The sequence below is a fragment of the Mandrillus leucophaeus genome, unplaced genomic scaffold, assembly GCF_000951045.1.
Source record: "Mandrillus leucophaeus isolate KB7577 unplaced genomic scaffold, Mleu.le_1.0 Scaffold1054, whole genome shotgun sequence".
NCBI classification, from domain to species: Eukaryota; Metazoa; Chordata; class Mammalia; order Primates; family Cercopithecidae; genus Mandrillus; species Mandrillus leucophaeus.
In genome coordinates, this window is record NW_012098699.1 from 478,341 (window position 1) to 499,781 (window position 21,441).

The 21,441-nt window shown below is 39.2% G+C and overlaps 1 long non-coding RNA gene across 1 annotated transcript in view; it reads left to right on the forward strand.

Annotated features, from left to right (window-relative positions):
• LOC105541238 overlaps positions 1 to 8,070 on the forward strand; it is a 33,503-nt gene extending 25,433 nt beyond the window's left edge. Inside the window, exons 3-4 of the long non-coding RNA XR_001006317.1 lie at positions 5,633 to 5,703; positions 6,218 to 8,070. This is a non-coding gene — a long non-coding RNA (uncharacterized LOC105541238). The remainder of the gene's footprint in view (positions 1 to 5,632; positions 5,704 to 6,217) is intronic.
• The last annotated feature ends 13,371 nt before the right edge of the window (positions 8,071 to 21,441 follow it).

The following is a 21,441-nucleotide window of genomic DNA, read 5'->3' on the forward strand; positions in this document are numbered from 1 at the left end:
AATGACTCAGCAAATGCTTCTTAAAGTTTTGTAATTGTAGGTTTTACATTTAGGTGTATAATCCAAATTGAGTTATTTTTTGTTATATGGTGTGAATTATGGATTAAAGTTCACTTTTTTTGCCTATGAATATACAATTGTTCCAGAACCATTTATTGGAAAGCTCCCCTTTGTCTATTTAATTGCCTTTGCTCCTTTATTAAAAATCGGTTGACTCTCTATTCTGTTCCATATATCTATTTATCTTTCTGACATCAATACCACAGTGTCTTGATTGTTATAACTTTATAATATCTTGAAGTCAGGTAGTATAAGTTCTCCAACTTTGTTCTACTTTTTCAAAGTGTGTTGAGTATTCCAGTGCCTTTCCATCGTCATATAAATTTTAGAATCACCTTGTCAATTTCTCCAAAAAATGCCTATGTAGATTTTTACTGGGTATACCTTGAATCCAATAGATCAATCTGGGGAGTACTGTTTACATCTTAACAATACAGAATCTTGCTATTCATTAATGCAATGTATCACTTCATTTACTCATATCTTCTTTAATTTTTCTCAACAATATTTTGTAGTTTGCAGCAACCAAATATTAAACATCTATTGTCAAGTTTATCCCTGTTTCATATTTTTTGATATTATTGTACATTTACAAATTTAATAGTATTTATATACAATAGGAGCAATTAGAAATTGAAATTTTTTATTTTAAAAATTGAAATTTTTGTATTCTAGTAGAGATGAGGTTTCACCATGTTGGCCAGGCTGGTCTTAAACTCCTGACCTCAAGTGATCCACCCGCCTCAGCCTCCCAAAGTGCTGGGATTACAGGCATGAGCCACTGTGTCCAGCCAAGCTCAACTTTTTTAGATTCACGTATGTGTGAGATCATGTGGTATTTGTTTTTCTGTGTCTGGCTTATTTCACTTAACATAATATCCTCTAGGTTCATCTACATTGCAGCAAATGACAGGATTTCCTTCTTTTTAAAGAGTGTATACTATTCCATTGTGTATATGTACTCCATTTTCTTTATTCATTCATCTGTTTATGAACAATTAAGTTGATTTCATAGCTTGGTTATTGTGAATAATGCTGCAGTGAACATGGGAGTGCAGATATCTCTTCAACATTCTGATTTCATATCCTTTGGATATATACTCAGTCATAAGATTGCTGGCTCATATGGTAGTTTTGTTTTTAATTTTGTGAGGGACCTCCATAGTGGGTTTTTATTGGTTTTTTGTTTGTTTGTTTGTTTGTTTGCATTTGCAAGATTTAATAGAGTGAAAACAGAGCTCTCATAAAATGGGAGGGGACCCAAAGGAGGTTACCATTGCTGGCTCAAATGCCTGGGTTTATATCCCGATCATTGTCCCTCCCCCTGTGCTCTCAGGCGATAGATGACTGGCTATTTCTTTACCTCCTGTTTTTGCCTAATTAGCATTTTAGTGAGCTCTCTTTACTACCTGACTGGTCGGGTGTGAGCTAAGTTGCAAGCCCCATGTTTAAAGGTGGATGCAGTCACCTTTCCAGCTAGGTTTAGGGATCCTTAGCCTAGGAAATCCAGCTAGTCCTGTCTCTCAGTCCCCCCTCTCAACAGGAAAACCCAAGCGCTGTTGGGGAGGTTGGCCGATGACCGCTCTAACTGCTCCCTGCTGAACTGGGGTGTAGTAGGGGTCATGCACTTGAGATTTCCTCGGGAAGGGTGCCTTTGATGTCATCAACATCAGAGCATGGGCTAGCAAGCTGGTCAGGGGTCCGTGGTAGAGCTTAGTCATGGACTGCATCTGGGGCTCTGTTTGAAGGACATTTGTAGTTTTACAGCTTCAGTTCTGGAATAGACAAACTTAACAAGGAGGTTAAAGATACAGGGATTGAAATGTATGGCCTGAAGTGCAGGGGATTATTTCTTTGGCACACTTCACAGGCCCTGTCTATCTGCTTCATAGTTTTGAAAAGGCTTGGCCCAGTAAATACTAATTTGGCCATCTGATGGGTGCTATCAATGCCTAGGTGAAAGGTTTGGTGAAGGGTTTTAAGCCATTTCCATTGGTTAGCTGCAGGCAAAAGTATTTTTCCTTCTTTGGTGGCTAGCCATCCTGAGGGGAGGAAACTATGTCCTCGTGAGGTTCCCCATTCTATTTCTCCTGCTGAGTACTGGGGCTTGGTTTCCCAGAGGGGATTACCCCACACTAGGGGTCCTTCTGTAAGTATTTCTAATGGAGGGTCCTGCCTTGTGGCTTTTTTGGCTTCAATATCCACTTGGCAGTTCCCTTCTATTTCCCTTTCCTTTCCTTTTTGATGACCCCGGCAGTGTAAGACTGCCACCTCTTTAGGTTTCTGTACAGCCAATAATAATCTCCTAATGGCTTCCTGATGTTTGATAGGTCTTCCCTCCGAAGTTAGGAATTCCCTTTCTCTCCATATTGCTGTGTGGGCATGGAGGACTAGGTAAGCATACTTAGAGTCTGTACATATATTTACCCTTTTTCCTTCTCCTAATTCTAGTGCCCGAGTGAGGGCTATTGGTTCTGCCAGCTGAGCACTAGTCCCTGAAGTGAGGGACTTTCAAGTATTCCATTATCACTGACCACTGCAAAGCCCACTTTTGGAAGTCCTTTTTCTACAAAGGAACTTCCATCAGTATACAAGTTGAGGTCAGGATCAGTCAAGGGAATCTCTAGAAGGTCCCCTCAAGCGGCGTAAGTTGAGCAATCACCTGTTGACAGTTATGTTCTATCTTTTCTTCATTGTCTGGAAGAAATGTGACTGAGTTAAGAGTTGCACAAGTGTGCAGTCGCACCATTGGCCCTTCAAGTAATAGAACCTGATATTTATGCAAATGGTTGTCTGACAGCCACAAGTCTCCTTTAGCAGTGAGTATGCCGTTTACATCATGAGATGTCCACACAGTAAGATCTCTTCCCTGTATTATTTTAATTGCTTCAGATACTAAAACTGCTACTGCCGCCACTACTTGTGAACAATAAGGCCAACCCTTTACCACTACGTCAATTTCCTTACTCAGGCATGCCACGGGTTGCAAGCTGGTCCCTCAGACCTGTGTAAGGACTCCTAGAGCTATTCCTGTTTTTTTCTGTGACATATAAAGAAAAATCTTGGCCCGTTGGCAAGCTTAACACTAGAGCTTGGGTTAGGGCCTTCTTTAGGGCCTGGAAAGCCACTTCTGCTTCAGGTGTCCATCTTACTAAATGGGTATTGGCTTTCTGAGTTTCCTTAATTAGTGTATATAATGGCCTGGTTATTTTGCCATACCTGGGAGTCCATATTTGGCAGAAGCCTGTTATGCCAAGTAACCCTCTTAGTTGCTTTAGGGTTTTGGGATAGGCTGGATACGTTCCTCACTGAGGGCCCTGGTGCCTTTGGATAATTTTAGCTCTAAGTATTTAACCTAGTGTGAGCAGAGCTGAGCCTTTGGTTTGGAAACCTTGTAGCCATGGAAAGGAAATTTGGTGAGGAAATGTAAGAGCACTTGGGTGGCTTAATGGCACAAGGTTTCTGAACGGGCAGCTAAAAGTAAAGCATCCACTTACCAAAGGACAAGAGTGTCCAGGTATGAGAACTGGCTCAAGTCTTGGGCTAATGCCTGGCCAAATAGATGGGGGCTATCCCTGAACCCTTGGGGTAAAACAGTCCAGATGAGTTGAGAGATTGGGTTCGAAGGATCTGCAAAGGCAAACAAGAATTGAGAGCCAGGATGTACAGGGATGCAGAAAAAGGCATCCTTAAGGTCCAGGACTGTAAACTACTCTGCTTCCTCTGGTATTTGGGAAAGCAGATTTTAAGGGTTAGGTACAGCTGGGTATAGAGGGACAAGGGCCTCATTGATAATCCTGAGATCTTGCCCTAACCTCCACTGTCCGTTGGGTTTCTGTACTCCTAAAATTGTAGTATTGCAGGGGCTATTGCATGGTTTTACTAGGCCTTGGGCATTTAGGTCCTTAACAATCTTTTGGAGTCCTTGTTGGGCCTCGTGTCTAATGGGGTACTGCCTTCGGTAGGGAAAGGAGGCGGAATCCTTTAGTTTAACTTGAACAGGATGGGCATTCTTTGCTCATCCATATTGTCCTTCTGTTGCCCAGACTTCAGGATTAATGTTTTCCTCAAGCAGGGGACAACAAACGGGTGTTTCTTTTCCTATGTTCAGGTATATAGTGGCCCCTGCTTTTGCTAGAATGTCTCTCCCTAACAAGAGAGTGGGGCTTTCAGGCATAATTAGAAAATCATGTGAAAAAAGTAAAGTTCCCCAGTCACAACTTAGTGGCTGGGAGAAGTATCTAGTGACTGACTGTCCGAGGACCCCTCAGATAGTGACAGATCTGGAGGACAGTTGTCCAGGACAGGAGTGTAAGACTGAGAAGGACGGTCAGTGTCCAGGAGACAGTTAACCCCCGGCCCTCAATAATCAAGCATACCTGGGGCTCTGTGGGGGTGATGGCATGGGCTGGCACTTGCCCCGGGCACCCTCAGTCCTGCTACTGGATCATCTAGTTAGTGGCTTCTGACTCAGAGGACCTTCGTCCCCTGGGGCAGTGGGCCTTCCAGTGATTCCCTTGACATAAGGGGCATGGACGAGGGGTAGCTTATTTCTATTCTGACAATCTTTTTTTAAAAAGTGTCCTTGTGGCCGGGCGTGGTGGCTCAAGCCTGTAATCCCAGTACTTTGGGAGGCCGAGACGGGCGGATCACGAGGTGAGGAGATCGAGACCGTCCTGGCTAACCCGGTGAAACCCCGTCTCTACTAAAAAAAATACAAAAAACTAGCCGGGCAAGGTGGCGGGCGCCTGTAGTCCCAGCTACTCGGGAGGCTGAGGCAGGAGAATGGCGTAAACCCGGGAGGCGGAGCTTGCAGTGAGCTGAGATCCGGCCACTGCACTCCAGCCTGGGCGACAGAGCAAGACTCCGTCTCAAAAAAAAAAAAAAAAAAAAAAGTGTCCTTGTAGACTGCACTGGAAGCAAGCCCTATTAGGCATTCAATTTGCCCAGCCTTTCTGTGTTCCAGAGCCTCCAAAGTCCACTTGCCTGAGGGTCATGACTAAATCGTGGCCTTTTTCTTATCTCGTTTGTCCCATTCCGACTGCTCCTCCTTATATCTATTGTTAAAAAACAAGGTTGCGAAGTTCAATAGGGTTTCTAAGTTTTGCTCTGGGCCTAAGGCAGACTTTTGAAGTTTTCTTCTAATGTCTGCAGCTGACTGAGTGATAAACTTATCCTTTAAGATTAGTTGGCCTTCAGTAGAGTCAGGTGACAGAGGTATGCTTCCTCAATGCCTCCCTTAGTTTCTCCAGAAAGGCAGTAGGATTTTCTTCCTTTCCCCGTGTTATAGTGGACACGATTGAATAATTTATAGGCTTCTTCCTAGTTTTCCTTAGTCCTTCTAGCATGCAAGTTAGTAAATGTCTGCGGCACCAATCTCCATGTATTCTGTGTCCCAGTGAGGGTCTACACTGGGCTTTTTGATTCTGTAAGTACTTTAAGGGTTGACTGAGTGCAAACAGCTCCCACGTTTGAGCAGACCAATTACTAGGCAATTTTCCTAACTCTGCTTCCACAAGAGTCTCCCTATCAATTACTGAATACCCATTGTGTGTGTTTTGTTTTTCCTCAGTCACCCGGAGGAAACATGTATCATCCGGTCTTGAAGGTAGTTTCTGCTAGGTATGGTTGGACCTGTGTATGGTAATGAAGATTTAAATCCCCTGTTAGGAAATCTGCTTGGTTAAGGGAATTTGCTGTGGTTAATGTTAAATCAGCTTTTTCTAACAGAAGAGCCCCATACTTTAAGATTTTTGAGTTTGTAAGCTACCTTTTGGCTTTTTAACTTAGGATAGTTCTGCACTGGTGAGGTGTGCTCACAATGAGGTTTCCTCTAACGGTTATTTTTCTACTTTTTTCTGTTAGCAAAGCAGTTGCTGCTACAGATTGAATGCATCTGGGCCATCTGCGGGTTCCTGGGTTAAGGATTTTTGATAGGAAGGCTACTGGTTGTCAGTGGCCTCAGTGCTTTCAGGCAACGCCCTTGTTTACACTGACAACAGAGTGGTATTGGAGTGTTACAGGGTCACTCAGAAGACATTCAATTATCAATTATAGGTTTTAAATTTATTCTGGCCTTTAAAGAAATAGGGTACACTGTTTTTTCTTTTCTACTTCTATCTTTCTCTTTCTCTCTTTTTCCTTTCTGTCTTTGTAGATGGATTTTGGAAACACAGTGGAAGGATGTTCGCTCGTTGCCCCCATTTGCCACTATAGGAATATGCGCCTCCCTTTTATTTACTCAATTTGCTTTCATCCTGATCTATTATGTTGTTGTAGACCCAGTTCCAGTTGTTACAGTACTGGATTATCAGTTCTAAGGCCCTGGCAAGGGTGGTGGGGAATAGGTCCCACAAAACTGCCCATGTCGAGAGCTGTATGACTAAATTGGGAGGGACACCAGAAACAAGACTCCCTGGGTTCATAGCCTAGTGGCCTAAAGGTGCAGCAGAGAGCTTCCTTAGATCCTTTTGGAGATACTAATACTTGCAAGAGGTAGTGAAAGTCTGAAGCATTAGTATCTAGGAGGCAGGGATCGGAGGAAGAAGATTCAGAGGTAAGGAGAATTTTGGGGCTATACTTTCAAGAAAGTCATGGTCAGGACCCAGGAGGTGTGGGTCAGAAGGAAAGGTAGGGGCGCACACATGGGTGACTGTTGAGTAGAGACTTCTGGCTGTGCCATGATCTCAACCGGCTAATGCTGGGAGTTTGGTAAGACAGCTTTCTGCCTGTAGTCAGCCCTTGGCTTCCCCAGGGAAATTGAAAGTGGGAGCTGGTTACAGGCAGAACAATCAATGCTCCCAACCTAGAAGGGTTGGGGGTTGTTAGAAAGTCCTTCCCCAGACAGCCTCACACCTGAGTCTTAAGTCTGGTGGCCATCCTAATCGTTTTTAACTGGCTAACAGGTGCCCAGTATTTTCCTCCAATTCTAAGGAAAGATAGGACAGAATAGCAAGCGGAAGCACTTTGGAGGTCCCTTCATGGTCGCCAAAATGTTACTAGGGGGTCCTTGTTCTTAGAGCTCCCAAGATGGTGGCGGGCCGCTTCCAAGATGGCAGCAAGCCTCTTGGTCTCTGACCTGGGGTTCCTGGCCTCACAGATCCCAAGGAATGGAATCTTGGGCCCTGCGGTGAGTGTTATAGCTCTATTCAGCCCAACTAGGATGAACCCCAGGCACTTAGCCCGTGCAGGAACAATGGCGAGCCTCTAGCCCGATTGGGAGCGGCAATGAGCAGCGCCTGGCTGGATCAGAAGTGCAGCAGACACCCTGCCGGATCCGGAGGGGTGGAAGTCAGCTGCAGGTCTGTGATGGCAGCAAACAGCAGTGATGGATGGCAAGCGAAAGGTCAGCTTGAGCTGTAACAAACACGGACCAGAAGAGTGTGCAGTAGCAAGATTTAATAGAGTGAAAACAGAGCTCCCATAAAATGGGAGGGGACCCAAAGGGGGTTGCCCTTCATACTGTTTTTCATAAGGACTATACTAATTTACATTCCCACCAACAGTGAATAAGGGTTCCATTTTTTGCACATCCTTGCCAACATGTCTTATCTTTTGTGTTTTTGATAATAGTCACTCTAATAGGCATGAAGTGATATCTCATTGTGGTTTTAATTTGCATTTCCCTGATGACTCATGATGTTGAACATTTTTTTCATATACCTACTAGTCATTTGTATGTCTTCATTTGAGAAATTCCATTCAAGTCCTCTGACCTGTTTTTAATTAGGTTATTTGCTTTCTTACTATTGAGTTGTTTCAATTCCTTAAATATTTTGGACATTAACCCCTTGCCAGATGTTTGGTTTGCAAATATATTTTCTCATTCTGCAGGTTGTCTCTTTACTCTGTTCATTGTTTTTGTAGTTATGCAGAAGCTCTGTAGTTTGATGGAATCGCAGTTGTCCAATTTTGCTTTTGTTGCTTGTCATTTGGGGGATATACCCATAATTGATCTTAGTCAAAAGGCTGAGAAGCGATTTGGGTCATATTAAAAAATATCATTGCCAAGTCCAATGTCATGGAGCTTTTTTTCTAGTTTATTTTTCTGGTAGGTTTACAGTTTCAGCTCTTATGTTTAAGTCTTTAATCCATTTTGAGTTGACTTTTTTACAAAGTGTGAGATGCGGGTCCAGTTTAAAATTTTTTGTGTGTAAATTGACAAATTATAGTTGTATATATTTATGGGGTACAAAGCAATGTTATGGTTTATTAATACAGTGTGAAAGAATTAAATCTAGGTTGATATTAAATCAATAAAATTGACATATCCGTCACTTTAAGTACTTATTTTTTTGTCTTGAGAACATTTGAAGTTTACTGTTTTAGTGATTTTGAATGTACAATACATGAGAGTTAACTATATTCATCATGCTGGTGTAATAGATTTCAAAAAGCAAAAACTTATTCCTCCTGTTCAACTGAGGCTTTGTACCTTTTGACAGTCATCTCCCATTCACCCAAACCCCTAGCCTCTGGTAGCCATCATTCTACTCTTTGCTTCTGTAAGTTTGATTGCTTTAGATTCCACATATAAGTGAGAACATATGGTATTTGTCTTTGTATGTCTGGCTTATTTCACTTAGCACAGTGTTCTCTAATTCCATCCATGTTGTTGCAAATGACAAAATCTCTTCCTTTATAGTTTCCATTATTTTATTTATTTTATTTTATTTTATTTTATTTTTTGAGACAGGTTCTTCTTGTTCCTTTGCCCTGGCTGGTGTGCAGTGGCATGATCACAGCTCACTGCAGCCTCGACCTCCCAAGCTCAACAGTTCTTCTGCCTCAGCCTCCTGAGTAGCTGGGACTACAGATGGGTGCCACCACACGTGGCCAATTTTTTTTTATTTTTTGTAGAGCTGGGGGTCCCACTATGTTGCCCAGACTGGTCTCAAGCTCCTGGGCTCAAGTGATCCTCCCCTCTCAGCTTCCCAAAGTGCTGGAATTACAGGTGTGAGCCCCAGCATCTGGCCAGCATTTCCTTTTAGTATTCTATTGTGTACATATACTACATTTTCTCTGTGCATTAATCTATCAGTGGACGCTCAGGTTGGTTCCATAACTGCCAAGTGAATAATGCTACAATGAACATGGGAGTGCAGACATCTCTGTGACATAAGATTTCAGATCTTTTGGGTTAATACCCAGAAGTGGGATTGCTGGATCATATGATAATTCTATTTTTAGTTTTTTGAAGAACCTCCATACAGTTTTCATAATGGCTGCAATAATTTACATCTCTACCAGGAGCATACAAGGGTTCTATTTTCTTCACATTCTCACCGACACTTACCTTTTGTCTTTTTAATAATAGCCATTCTGACAAGTGTGACATGACAGCTCATTGTTTCCCTAATGATTAGTGATGTTGAGCATTTTTTCATGTAGCTGTTTGCCTTCTTTTAAGAAATATCTATTTCTTTTAAGATATATCTATTTCTTTTAAGATATATCTATTTCTTTTAAGATATATCTTCTTTTGAGAAATATCCATTCAGATCCTTTGCCCATTTTTTTTTCTTTTTATTTACTTTTGTTGTTTTCTTCAAAAGCGTGATCATTAACTTTTGCCATTTTTCAATCCAATTATTTGTTTTCTTTTTAGAGTTATTTGAGTTCCTTATATATTTTAGATGTTAACCATTTTTTTCAAATGTATGAAGGTCTAATGTAATTCTTCTGTCAGTAGGTAGCTGGTTGTCCCAGCAGCATTTATTGAAGAGACTGTCCTTTCCCCATTGTTTGTTCTTAGCACCTTTGTCAAAAATTAAGTGACCATAAATGTATGGATTTATTTCTGAGCTCGCTATTCCATTTCATTGGTCTGTGTGTCTATTATTATGTCAGTACCATGCTGTTTTGGTTACTATAGATTTGCAGTAGATTTTGAAATCAAGTAATGTGATACCAGAAGCTTTGTTTTTTTTTGATCAGGACTGCTTTGGCTATCAGGGTCTTTTGTGGTTCCAAATAAATTTTAGGATTGTTTTTATATTTCTGTGAAAAATCTCATTGGAATTTTGACAAGAATTGCATTCAATCTGTAGATCACCTTGGGTAGTATGGACATTTTAACAATATTCTTCTAATCCATGAACACAAAATGTTTATTCCTTCTTCAGTTTTTTTCATCAATGTTATTCCTACACTTTTTTTTTTTTTTTTTTTTGGTGACTATTGTAGTTGGGATTGTTTTCTTGATTTCTTTTTCAGATAGTTCATTGTTAGAACATGGAAACGCTACTAATTTTTTATTGTTATTGATTTTGTATCCCGCAACTTTGCTAAAATTGTTTATTGGTGCCAACATTTTTGGTAGAGTCTTTAGAGTTTTCATGTCATCTGCAAACAGAGACAGTTTAACTTCTTCCTTTCCAATGTGAGTGCATTTGTTTTTTTAAACAAAATATTTGTGTCTTTTTATTTTCCTTTCCTTTTATTTTTGGTTGACATGTAATAATTATAGATATTTATGGGATACAGAGTGATGTTTTGATACATATATGTAATGATCAAATTAGAGTAATTAGCATATCCATCACCTCAAACACTTATTATTTCTTTGTTAAAAACCTTCAAAATCCTTTCTTCTAGCTTTTTGAAATTATACAATTAATTATTAATGCTAATCACCCTAAAGTACTATATAACACTAGAACTTATCTAGTATTATCCTATCTAGCTGTAATTTAATATTCATTAACCAACCTGTCTCTATCCTCCCTTCCCCCACGCCCTACCCAGCCTCTAATAACTACAATTTTACTCTCTACTTCTATGAGTTCAACCTTTTTTTAGCTCCCACATGTGAGTAAGAACATGTGTTGTTTATCTTATTATGCCTAACTTATTTCACTTAACATGGTATCATCCGGACTTATTCATGTTCCCACACATGACAAGATTTCATTCTTTTTTATGGCTGAATAGTATTCCACTGTGTATATGTATCACATTTTAAAAATCCATTTATTCATTTATGGACATTTGGTTTGACTCCATATCTTTGTTATTGTAATAACAATAAACATCAGCATGCAGATTATCTCTTCAATATATTGATTTCCTTTCATTTGAATAAATATTCAGTGGGATTGCTGGACCATATAATAGTTATAGTTTTATTTTTCTGAAAAACCTCCATACTGTTTTTCATAATGACTCTTCAAATTTACATTTCCACCAAGAGTATATAAAAGTTCCATTTACTCCATATCCTTGCCAATATTTGTTATTTTAAAATGTTTTTTATAGTAGCCATTTTACCTAGAGTAGGATGATATCTCATTCTGGTTTTGATTTGCATTTCCCTGATGATTACTGGTGTTGAGAATTTCTTTATATATGTGTTGGTCATTTGTATGTCTTCTTTTGAGAAATATCTATTCAGATCCTTTATCTACTCTTTAATGGGATTATTTGTTTTTTTGTTTTTTGTTTTTTGTTTTGCTCTTGAGTTGTTTCAGTTTCTTATATATTATGGATATTAGTTCCTTGTCACATAAATTGTTTGCAAATATTTTTTTCTCATTCTATATGTTGTCTCCTCACTCTGTTTTTTCCTTTCTTGTGCAGAAGCTTTTTAGTTTGATACAGTCCTATTTATCTATTTTCTTTTAGTGGCCTATGCTTTTGAAGTCTTGCCCATAAAATCTTTGCCTACACCAATGTCCTAAAGCATTTCCCCTGTTTTCTCCTAGTATAATAGTTTTATAGTTTTGGGCCCTTTGTGTGGCTTTCATGTCTTTCTCTTGGCTAATTGTTTTGGCTAGGACTTCCAGTACTATGTTGAACAGGAGCGGTGACAGTGAGCATCCTTGTATTGTTCTTTTTTTTCTTTCTTTTATTTTTATTTATTTTTAGACAGGGTCTCACTTTGTCACTCAGGCTGGAATGCAGCATTGCGATCTCAGCTCATTGCAGCCTCTGCCTCCTGAATTCAAGTGATCCTTCCACCTCAGCTGTTCAAGTAGCTGGGACTATAAGCATGTGCCACCATGCCCTGATAGTTTTTGTACTTTTTGGTAGAGACAGGGTTTTACCGTGTTGGCCAGGCTGGTCTCAAACTCCTGACCTCAAGTAATCCACCTGCCTCTGCCTCCCAAAGTGCTGGGATTACCATTGCACCTAGCCCTTGTATTGTTCTTGATCTTAGAGGAAAAGCTTTCATCTTTTCACTATTTATGAAAGCTATGGACTTTCATCAGTATGATGTTAGCTATGGGCCTATCATATGTGACATCTATTATGTTGAAGTACATTCCTTTTATAAATAATTTGTGGAAAGTTTTTATTATGAAAGGATGTTGAATTTTGTTCAGTATCTTTTCTGCATCTATTGAGATTATCATATGGGTTTGTCTTTTATTCTGTTAAAGTTGTATATTACATTTATTGATTTACATGTGTTGAACCATCGTTACATCCCAGGGATAAATCTCACTTGGTTGTAGTGAATTATCCTTTTAATGTGCTGTTGAATTTTGTTTGTTAGTATTTTGTTGAGGATTTTTGCATGTTTGTTCATCAGGGATATTGGCCTGTAATTTTCTCTTCTTGCAGCAGTGCTCTTGTCTGGCTTTGGTATCAGGATAATGCTGGCCCCGCCCCTTCCCTTCCCTCCCCTCCCCACCCCTCCCCTCCCCTTCCCTTCCCTTCCTTTCCTCTTTTCTTTTGACAGAGTTTTGCTCTTGTTGCCAGGCTGGAGTGCAATGGCGTGATCTCGGCTCACTGCAACCTCTGCCTCCTAGGTTCAAGTGATTCTCCTGCCTCAGCCTCCCAAGTAGCTGGGATTACAGGCATGCACCACCACACCTGGCTGATTTTTGTATTTTTAGTAGGACGTGGTTTCACCATGTTGGCCAGGCTGGTTTCGAACTCCTGACCTCAGGTGATCCACCCACCTTTGGCTCCCAAAGTACTGGGATTACAGGAGTTAGCCACCGCACCCAGCCAATGCTGGCCTTTCTTTGAGTGCTTTAAAGATATTGCTACACTATCTTCTTGCTTGTATAGTGTCTGACAGGAAATCTAAGTCATCTTTATTATTGTTTCTCTTTATGTGAAGTGTCCTTTTTCTCAGGTTTCTTCTAAAATTTTCCTTTTATCACTAGTTTTAAGCAATTTGATTATGGTGTATCCCCATGTTCTCATGTTTGCTTTATGCTTCTTGTGCTTGGAGTCTATTGAGTTTTTTGGATTTATGAGTTTATATTTTTTTCAGATTTGGAAATATTTCAGCTATGATTTCTTCAAATATTTTGCAACTCCCTCCTTGCCTTCTTTCCTTTAGCAACTCCCATTGCACATTACACACATATTTGGCCGCTTGAAGTTGTCCCATGGTTCAATGATGCTCTGTTTATTTTTTTTCTTGGTCTTTTTTTTTTTTTTTTTAATCTTCTGTGCTTCGTTTGGGATAGATTCTATTGCTCTGTCTCCAAGTTCATTTATCTTTCCTTCTGTGATGTCTAATCTGATGTTTATCCCATCCAGTGTGTTTTCATTTCACACATTTTAGTTTTCATCTGTGGAAGTTCATTGTTAAAAACATTTTACGTATCTTTACTTAATTTGTTAAATCTTTCTCTAAACTTTTGAACATATGGGATACCATTATCATAACTGTGTTACTCTTATTTATTAGTGCTATAATTTATGTCATTTTAAAAGTATTTTGATAAATTACTTTTTTCTCCTCACTATCAGTTTGATTTTTCTGATTCTTTGTATGCCTGGTCATTTTTTTTTAGATGCACAACATTGTGATTTTTATCTTGAGAGATGCTGTATATTTTTGTTTTATTAAAAATATTCTTGCACTTTGTTCTGTAATGTGGTCAGTTTATTGAGAAATAATTGGGTACTTTTGGGTCACGCTTTTAGGCTTTGTTTGGCAGAATCAGAGCAACATTTACCCTAGGGTTAATTTTTTCTCACTACTGAGTCAAAATCCTTCATATTATTAACCTAAGCCCCCTGAATTATGAGGTTTTTCTCTCTGGGTGATGAAAATAGCTACTATTCCTGGCCCTGTATGAGACCTGGGGTAGTTTGCTCTTATCCTTTACTGTGGTTTATTCCCTAGTCTCAGGTAGTTTCCTCTCAATGCTTGATCAGTTCTCAATGGAAATCTTGAAGGGGATCCTCTGTAAATCTCAGACACTCACTCTCCACACACTTTCTTCTTTGGTTCTCTGCTCTGAGAACTCTAGCCATATTGGCTTACCTGGACTCCCAGCTCCATCTCCTCACCTCAGGGAGACCACTGGGCTCTACCTGTATTGCCCTCTTTGTATCATGACCTGGGAACTCTTTTTAAAGAGTAAACTGGGAAATTCTAAAGTTTGCCTCATTTGTTTCCTTCACTCAGAGACCACTGTCCTTCATTGTTTATTTCCAATATCTTGAGAGCTGTAATTTTATATATTTGTCCAGGTTTTGTACGTATATTTTGATGGGTCTTTTTTTCAACTTTTATTTTAGATTCAGTGGGTACCTGTGCAGGTTTGTTATCTGGGTATATATTGTGTGATGTTAAGGTTTGGGGTACTCATGATCCTGCCATCCAGCACTGAGCATAGTAAAAACCTAACAGTTTTTCAGCCCTTCCCCTACTCTCTCCCTTCCTCCACTAGTAGTCCCCAGTGTCTATTGTTACCATCTCTATGTCCATGAGTATCCAATCTTTAGCTCCCTCTTATAAGTAAGAACATGTGGTATTTGGTTTTCAGTTCTCTAATTAATTAGCTTAGGATGTCCAGGAGATTTTTTAGGTGTTTTACACAAGAAGGTAAATCCAATTTCTGTTACTCCATCTTGGCTGGAAGCATAAGCCCCACACTATTGTTTGCCGTTATTGTTGTTTTTAGAAACAGGATCTCATTCTGCTGCCCAAGCTTGTGTGTAGTGGCACAATCATGGCTTACTGCAGCCTCAAGCTCCTGGGCTCAAGCAATTCTCTTGCTTCAGCCTCCTGAGTTGCTGGGACTGTGGGCATGCACCGTCGTGCCTGGATAATTGTTTTAATTTTTTTTTGTGGAGACAGAGTCTGGCTGTGTTGTCCAGACTGATCTTGAACTCCTTGCCTCAAGGGATATTCCTGCCTCAGCTTCTCAAATTGCTGGGAGTATAGGCGTGAGCCACTGCATCCAGCAGACCACACTATTGTTTTTATGCATTTAAAAATATCCCCAGAGGCAAGTGCCAACTGATCTGCTTTCCTGGAAACTTTCAAGTTATCTCCCAGGTAATAATTACCATTTTTGTTAGTGCTCTGGTTACAAAGTTGAGTATGTTTATCCTCATTCTCTTTTATTTTAACATGTACTTTTATCGTAGGCAATGATTTTGAAGAATGCACATATTGTGGTATAGCAGCTATAGCCTGTACAATTAAAGAACCTGTGCAATTGAAATTTATGGTTTGCATATACTTTAGGCAAAGTCAGAGAATACATAAAGACAGATATTTAATAACATTTTAAAAAGTTAAACTAGATGGTTGTGTTACCGGAAAAGGATCCTGATCCAGACCCCAAGAAAGGCTTCTTGAATCTTGCACAGAAAGGATTCAAGGTGATTCCATGAAGTGAAAACACCTTTATTAAGAAAGTGAAGGGATAAAGAATGGCTACTCCACAGGCAGAACAGACCTGAGGACTGCTGGCTGCCTACTTTTATGGTCATTTCCTGATTATATGCTAAATAAGGGGTGAATTATTCATGAGTTTTCCAGGAAAGGGGTAGGCAATTACCTGAACTGAAGGTTCCTCCCCTTTTTAGAACACGTAGGGTAACTTCCTGAAGTTGCCATAACATTTACAAACTGTCTTTCAGCATGCTAATACATTATAATTGACATATAATGAGCAGTGAGGACCACCAGAGGTCCCTCTCATCGCCATCTTGGTTTTGGTGGGATTTATCTGGCTTCTTTACCACAACCTGTTTTATCAGCAAGGTCTTTATGACCTGTATCTTGTGCTGACTTCGTGTTTCATCCTGTGACTTAGAATACCTAACCTCCTGGGAATGCAGCCCAGTAGATCTCAGCCTTATTTTACCCAGCCCCTATTCAAGATAGAGCTACTCTTGTTCAAATGCCTCTGACAGTCAGATCTTTGAAAGTAGGTTACATTTTATCTAAGTCATTGTACTTCCCTTTCCTATAGTGCCCAGCATATATATCCTCAAAAACTCTTTTTTGTTTGACTATAATAGACTTATTGGTAGACCAGGAATATATTTTTTTCATTATTATGATTAATATATCTATTATGTATTGATTGTGTACTATAAGTTAGGCAATCTGCCAGACACTTTGTATACAGTATCTAATTCAATCATCACTATTGCTTCTGTGATGGAACATAAACTCATCAAACTCCTGGGCTGATTCCCCCAAATTTTAATGTATGGCTTTAGCTCTTTGAATATGTAACAGTGGCAACCATTGCTTTTATTTCTCTACTTGTACAATTTTAGTCCTTTTTTGTAGATGAGGAAACGGATTCAGGGAAATTAAATAATATGCTCAAGATTCTACAACTAGGAACTAGTACTATTGGGATTCCAAACCCAGGTCTGTCTGATTCCAAAACTCAAGCACATTGTGTTGCTTTGTCCTCTGTTACCATGAAACATAGCAAAGCTTAGTGATTATTTTCTCCGACAAACTCCCTCATTTAGTCTTTCATTATCTTAGAGGAGAGAATAAAAAGAAAGTTGTTTTAGGACAAGATAGTACTATAGGCATCAGGGTTGGTAGAGTAATTATGCATCTTGAGTTTTCTGAATTTATTCAGGGATCTGATTCAAGTTCAGGGTGATTTCCCATGGCTGTTTTATACCTGAAGACCGGAAATAGATTATGTTCAATAAGCACAATTGACTGAAAATATGCCAGAATCCCTTGTTTCCTTTAAAATAACCTTTACAAATTTCCATCAATAGAGATGATTTGTTCCTCAAGCACACCCCACTTATTTCAGTCCTGACAGCAAACTTGTTTGACTTGGAAACCCTTTACAGAGTTATGCAGGAGCTTCTCTTTGGAAAGGCCTAAACTAGATGAAATGCTGAGCTTTGATCTCAAATAATTTTCTAAATAATATTGTAGTATAAGCTGAAAAAGAGAGAATAAATTTATATTGCACATGTTACAATTTCCTACATGTTGCTTCCCTACAACCAGTAAGCCAGATTTCATATTACTTGGGGGTTGCGCCTGAGCAGGGAGGGCCATGAGCAGGGGGCCTGTCAGTGAAAGAAGTCAAGATTCATGAGCCCAGATTGTCCTCATGAGGAGAAAAGCAGCCTGGATTCATAGACAGGGCCCAGAGTTGATCTGAATTGCCTTCAGTCTCAGTCAAGATTTAGCATCAGGTCACTGGTGCCTATCACTGTGACAATGAGGGATGATTTTTATTCAGTCACTAATCATTTAACTCTTGTTCCCATGAGACTTTTGTAAAGTAAATGGGAAAGAAATAATACAATTCTTATTTTACAGATAGAGAAATAGAAGCCATGTTGTTTGTGGAGGTTACACACTGAAAGAGCTAAAGCCATGCATTAGAATTCAGGGGAACCAGGCCAGGAGTCTGATGAGTTTTTGCTCCACCACAGAACTGAGGTTTTCTGTTTTTGCATTAAATGAACTTGCTTATTTTTCATTTTGAAAGCAACAGGATAGATACTGAGGTGTGCTGAAGAAAAAATCAGACCTTACCTCCTTACATTACATAGTCTGAAAATTCTGCTGAGTTCCCAGAAAGTTTTTGGAATCCAAACATGCATTTAAGTTTAAGTAGTAAAGATTTTAAAGCATTGCTGATCACGAGTTTTCTAATAAGAAAGAGAATACTGTATATGCAAGTACATACAGTGTGGCTGTGAATAGCTAGTAATCAGTTACAGAGGAAGAGGATGGCATGGGGACTTGCCACCTGGAATTAATCTGGTGGGCTTCCTGGAGGAAGTGTGTTTTGAATTTCAATTTAAAAAAATATTTCAAAGATCCTTTGGGCAAGATGCTTTGAAATGTTTTTCCTGGTTCTTTCTATTAAGGTAAACACTACATAAAACTTGGCAAGTATCACAAGAAAGAGAAATTGCCAGGGGGGTCCACAAGGGCATATTTCAGAATAATGGAAAATAAATGAAGAAAAGTTTTCTGACAGTGATATCTTTCAGATCAGTTCATAATGAGGTATTTCAGGGGACAGATGGGTGGAACAGTAGAGAGAATGATCTCAGTGGAAGCCATTTGAATCAGACTGGATAAAGCAGAGAAAGTTTAAGTTTGGAATCAGCATGGGGCTATGGGGGCAGGGAATACAATTAGGGACTAGAGCTAACCCACTTCCTTTGGCATAAGACAGACATTGCATTCAAATCCATTTAGAAGCTATATGACTGAAAGTCACAGCTTCTTTATTTGTAAAATAGTATAAACAAGGCCTACCTTATAAGCTGAGGAGTAAAATTTTTAAGTCTGAAAAATGATTAGAAGGTACATGGCACCAAAGGCAAATCCAGGTTATATAGGGTTTGAAGCTTATATAATATTGGAGGCCTTCTTTAAGAAAAAGAATACACAACTCTGGATATAAAATTAGGTAGTAAAGTGAATATGTTTTACAGTAAGAACACCATGGAATACTATGCAGCCATAAAAAAGGATGAGTTTGTGTCCTTTGTAGGGACATGGATGCAGCTGGAAACCATCATTCTCAGCAAACTATCGCAAGAACAGAAAACCAAACACCGCATGTTCTTACTCATAGGTGGGAACTGAACAATGAGATCACCTGGACTCAGGACGGGGAACATCACACACCAGGGCCTATTATGGGGAGGGGGGAGAGGGGAGGGATTGCATTGGGAGTTATGCCTGATGTAAATGACAAGTTGATGGGTGCTGACGAGTTGATGGGTGCAGCACACCAACATGGCACAAGTATACATATGTAACAAACCTGCACGTTATGCACATGTACCCTAGAACTTAAAGTATAATAATAATTAAAAAAAAAAAAAAGAAATCATAACAAATCAGCCGGACTCAGTGGCTCACGCTTGTAATCCCAGCACTTTGGGAGGCTGAGGTGGGTGGATCAACTGAGGTCAGGAGTTCAAGACCAGCCTGGCCAACAGAGTGAAACCCCATCTCTACTAAAAATACAAAAAATTAACCAGGCGTGATGGTGAGCAACTGTAATCCCAGCTACTCGGGAGTCTGAGGCAGGAGAATCACTTGGACCCAGGAGGCAGAGGTTGCGGTGAACAGTGAGCTAAGATTGCAGCATTACACTCCAGCCTGGGCAACAAGAAAGAAACTCCATCTCAAAAAACAAATAACAAATAAATAAAATAAATAAATAACAAATCACTAATTGAAAAAGAAAGCTGACAAATATTACAAAAATCACAAAATCCAGGAAAACAACATGCTGCTTTTATTTATTAACTCTCTGAAATATTTCTATTGTATATATATATTACATACTATATATGTTACTTATATATCTCTAATTATATATTGTATTATATATTACATATAATATGTAATAATTCTATTATATGTGATAATATATAATTAGATATAATATATAAATATGTAATATATATGTTACATGTAATACATAATAAATATAAAAATATAAACTTTAATATAAAATAAATAAATATGTAATATATTACATATAATATATAATAATATTCTATTATGTGTAATTATATATTAGATAATATATGAATATGTAATATATTCTATTATGTGGAATATATATAGTTCTAATATATACACATATAGTTGTACAGATTCTGATTGCTTCTTTATATGACAATTTTGTAATACCATATTGTATAGAGAGAATAGAAACATAGTTCAACTTTCCTTTAGTATGGTTCATTAAAATTTGTGTTTTATTGTTGATAGTTTATGGAAATTTTCTTCAATACCACATTTTGTTGCTTGCAATGTCACGCAAAATTTTACAATTGTTGTCAAATTTGGGAAAACTTTTATCAAGATTTTACATGTAAGAGTTGTAAGATTTAGATAACACTTCTATGACTAGCTTCTGGCTCTGCACATTTCAAATCTTATTTCTCCTCCACTATTCTCCTAATTTCAGGCCTGGGCATTGTAGGATGTATTTACGTAACATCAGAATTCATCATAGGATCAGCATCATAGGATGCTGGTAATCCCAACATGATGTCTCTTGGTCACCCAGCTCACTGGTGAACAGTTGATGATAGAAGTGCTTATGGAATCCATTTATACAACCAGGTGGTTAGCAGTCAGCCCTACACAAAAGTGATGCAAACCATGTAATACATTTCATTCCACTCAAGCTAAGTATATCTTCAACCCAACTCTGATGCCACCCTACACAAAGGGAAATGTGACAGAGGGGAAATCAGGCTGTATTAACTAATTGGTGTTATATACCTTAATTTCGTAAACTTTATGAAAACATATAGCCATGCATACATATTGATAGAGGCCCTATGAGGGATTTGGGAGGGGCTCATGGCATTAGCTTCAGGGTCAACTGCCTCTACATGTCATATCAGTGTGCTGAGCAGTTCTTTCTTTCCAGACTGGCAATCATTGCTCAACGTCAGCAAGATGGTGCTCGTGATTTGGGGTCATGCATTCAGGAGACCCCCTGAAGGCAGCATCTCATCCAGCCACAGAGATGAGATATGTCTCCTTCAGCAGCGGTGAATCTAAATAAAATTGAGTTGTGGGGCTCTAAAGGTTCATATGAGGAGACCCTTTGTACCCTTTTTGTTTTGCTGTATATTCTTTGCCCAACACTGACTCGTTAAAATTTGAGTTCAAAACTACTCTTTGAAATTGTTGTGATTTACCTGGCTCTCAACTCTCTCATCTTTCAGAAAATCTCTTGTAGGACTGCTATTATCCCCTTCCCCCGACACAAAAAAAATGGTAGAGGTCAGCTGGTAAGCTTGTCAAACCTAACTCAGGGCCACTCCACATTATCCTAGGCAGAGATACTTTTGGGGCTGGTGCAAGCAGCAGTTGGGAAACAGGGGCCTAGTGATGTGGTGGTCATTCCAGAATTGCAACCCCTCAGAAACGTGCTGCCCAGACTTTTGGACGAAGGGTAAAACAAATAAAGCTGCCGCCTATTGGAACGTACACTGGCTCCTTCCACATCTGCAGGACATTTAGCCCCTTGCATCTGGTAGTGTTTGTGCAAATATAATTCCATATTCACTAATAATTCCTGGGGCTAAAGGCCCCCCCTTGGGTAACCTTGTTAATATTCTCCCAAGGCCTGGTGTGAACGCCTCATAGCATTTTGATTAGAATTCAATCTTGTGTTTTTTTCCCTCTCA